This window comes from Gavialis gangeticus, unplaced genomic scaffold, assembly GCF_001723915.1.
Source record: "Gavialis gangeticus isolate Ggan-Ray unplaced genomic scaffold, GavGan_comp1, whole genome shotgun sequence".
NCBI classification, from domain to species: domain Eukaryota; kingdom Metazoa; phylum Chordata; order Crocodylia; family Gavialidae; genus Gavialis; species Gavialis gangeticus.
In genome coordinates, this window is record NW_017728998.1 from 41449682 (window position 1) to 41453310 (window position 3629).

Genomic DNA, 3629 nt, shown 5'->3' on the forward strand with positions numbered 1-3629 from the left:
AAAGCAGCAAGTACTGCTGTCTCGTTATCACAGGGGACATCTAGATAAACACCATTAGGAGAGCAATGGATAGTACAGCTTAGTTTACAAAGCAAATCTCTGCCTAATAAATTAACAGGAGAACAAGGACTAAGGAGAAAGGCATGTTGATCAGAAACAGGACCAAGAGAAACACTTCTGGTCTCTGTCTGTTTTTCTAGTCAGAGAAGCCAAAAGCCTGACTAAATTCACTTTAACATGATGTATTGGTTACTTAAATGCCTTAGGTATATATCTTTGGAGTTTTTTGTTTGTTTGTTTGTTTAACTCAAAGGTTTACTTGTGATAAACATTCAATACACAGAATGTGAACTGCATAGATTAGTCATGACTGGTCACATAACTGGCATAGTGGTGTGTCTGCTCCTTGACTGAATGAAGCAAGAAGCACCATGAGAAAGAGCTTTGCACTTGTAAATGGGAAGTTCTGTGTTCACAGATATTCCCCATGGCATTTTTGGCATTTGTTTCTCATGAACCTGTATGTCACTGCAGCTTCAGCAGACAGATCTTTCATAGAATCATAGAATATTAGGATTGGAAGGGACCTCGTGAGGTCATCCAGCCCAATCCAGCTCTCAAGCAGGACCATCCCCAACTAGATCATTGCAGCTAAGGCTCTGCTGAGCTGGGCCTTAAAAAACTCCAAAGATGGAGATTCTACCATCTCTCCAGATAACTTGTTCCTGTGTTTCACCACCCTCCTAGGGAGAAAGTTTTTTCCTAATATCCAACCTAAATTTTAATTTCTGCAACTTGAGACCATTGCTCCTTGTTCTGTCATCTGCCACCACTGAGAACAGTCCAGCTCCATCCTCTTTAAAACCCACTTCAGGGTGGGTGCCTTCTGAGGCTGGGGGGGCACAGCGACCACCTGCAGGCAGTGGTGGTGGTGTTGGCAGCAGGAGGCGTGGTGGCGGTGAGTGGGGACCACACAACGGCCAATCTCAGGGGGACACGTGCCCACCCATACCTCCCCTATGCATTACCTATGCTTCAGGTAGTTAAAGGTTGTTATCAAATCCCCCCTCGGTCTTCTCTTCTGCAAACTAAATAAGCCCACTTCCCTCAGCCTCTCATAAGCCAGTGCCCCAGCCCCCTAACCATTTTTGTTGCCCTCTGCTGGAGTCTTTCCAACTTGTCCACATCCTTTCTGAAGTGGGAGGGCCAGAACTGAACACAGTACTCCAGATGTGGCCTCACCAGTGCAGAACAGAGGAGAATAATTACTTCCCTTGATCTGCTGGCAACATTCCTACTAATGCAGCCATGTATGCTGTTAGCCTTCTTGGCAACAAGGGCACACTGATGACTCATATCCAGCTCATTGTCCACTGTAGCCCCCAGGTCCTTTTCTACAGAGCTTCTGCTTAGCCAGTTGGTCCCAAGCCTGTAGCGGTGCAGGGGGATTCTTCCATCCTAAGTGCAGGACTTTGCACTTATCCTTGTTGTAAGGACCCTCATTAGATTTCTTTTGGTCCAATCCTTCAATTTGTTGAGTTCACTCTGAATCCTAGTCCTATCCTCCAGCGTATTGACTACAGCCCCAGCTTGGTGTCATCCACTTCAGGGAATGGCTTTCTCTCTTATTAATTATATGTCCAGAGTGTAACACAACCAGGCCCATTTTCCATTTGGGACCTGAGGCATTACCATAACGCAAATAAATGCTCCTAATTTTCAGATGGTGAATAAAAAGGCTGGCATGAATTTTATTTTAAGCATGAACACTTATCCTCGTCACAAAAAGCATTTTACACTGTCTGCTCTGTTAGGTACTGCTTTGCAAAACACATCCTTATTCAGAACAGTACAGGTGATAGTATACCAATAGTGCTGTTAGCTACCCTCTGGCTGAGAAGCAGATGAGATTTGCTTCCTAATAAGATGAGCCTGACCTGAATTCTCAGTACCAAACAAGCCAGACTTCAGAAAAAAAAAGTAGGTGTTCAGATCCAAACATTGTAGTTTGGACTGGCTAGAAACTTTGAATGACTCTGGAAGATTTAATGGCTGAAAAAGTGCTGGCATCATTAGCATAATTAAAGCTGGGTCAGCAGCTCCAGGTATCAACTTAGAGGATAGGAAATAATAGCTGCCACTGCCATCAACTGGCCACATTACTAGCACCCAAGAGCCACCACTGCCCATGTGTCACAGTTTCCCTGAGCACTGAGCTACCTGGTCCACGCCTCTACCTGGCATTTGTGATATTGTGGATGTAGGGGGAAGGAGGGTCATAAAGGCAAAGATATGAAAGTTTTGGAGCATTTTATGATAGTGAGGAGTAATTGGGGTACCCAGAAAGAGCTAGAGGAAAGAACAAGCCAGGAGAGGATCATTTTTCCCTCTCTCACCAAATTTCAGGGGAATCTGAGGCTGATCCAGTGATGGATAAGTTAAGGCAGTGTGAATGAGTTAAGGCAGGGTGCTAGCAGCTTGCTGCTAGTTGGCAAAAGGACCTATCTAGAATAGAACACACTGCCTTAACTCACCCTTCCTGTTCAAAGATGGAAAATCCCTCTTTAAAAGAAGCTTCTGAGGGCAGCCAATAAATAAAGGTTCCCTTGTGGCACTGCTTCAAATGAAATCAAAATTGATATAGTGAGAAGTATGGTAGGAACAGAACCTGTCAGAGTTTTCTGTAGCGTGTTATTAGAACACTGGAGAAATAGATAAAGCATGTCCTGGCCACCAAGAATCCCTGCAGTCTGATTAGATTAGCTTCAGTTATCCAAAGCCTAAAGAACCATAGATTTTATGTTGTTCCCTGTGTAACTACATTTGCTTTTAGAGTTGGAGCCATTTTGATCAGTCTTGGCCCCTTGTGATCTCTCCTCTAAAGGTGTCTGATGAAAGACAGTGTATTTATCCTGTGTGCTGTTACCACATCATTTCAGGCAAATAGCTTGACTCCAAAGGGCAAAAAGCAATACAAATGGAGATACTCACACTTGCTACTTAATAGTAAGTGTGCATTAAGGACAAACAACCTGAAAGTCTGGACATCGTCTTCCCTTACCTCTGTTTATTACTAGCAGCAAGCCATGATAAATCTCCCAAGAAAAGAGGGGAGGGTCCCTTAGATTCTGATCCATTGTCCTGTTTAAGTCTGAGCTTTGAGAGTGAGGCAGCTGTTTGTTAAGAGCATTAGAAAGAATTTGTTCCATTACTTAACACAACCCTTTGCAGTAGGGATATAGTTGTAGCCTAGAGAGATGGAAAATAGCTTGCACAGTGTATGTCTGTGTGCTATCTGATACTGTTTCATAAGGAACGCAGTTGTATGAATCAGTTTCAGAGAAGATTATCTTTCCTTGGAAAGGTACAGACCAAAAGGAAATATTTGGTGTATTTCTACTTATGGAACAATTAGCCTGAGGAACTTATTGCTAATGGGGTAGTTGAGGCCAGGAGTTTGTTGGCATTCACAAAAGAGCTGGTATAGCTAATGAGAGAAGGCAGAGCTATACTAGACAGGCTCAGCAAATGGGCAGATGAGAACCTGATGGTGTTTAACACCGAAAAATGCAAGGTTCCCCACCTTGGGAAGAAAAACCTGCAGTATCCTTATAGGCTCGGCAGTGCTA

General features: G+C 43.7%; 1 protein-coding gene across 1 annotated transcript in view; it reads left to right on the forward strand.

Annotated features, from left to right (window-relative positions):
- NECAB2 (N-terminal EF-hand calcium binding protein 2) overlaps positions 1 to 3629 on the forward strand; it is a 437799-nt gene that overhangs the window by 414412 nt on the left and 19758 nt on the right. The gene's annotated exons all lie outside the window — the stretch shown is intronic.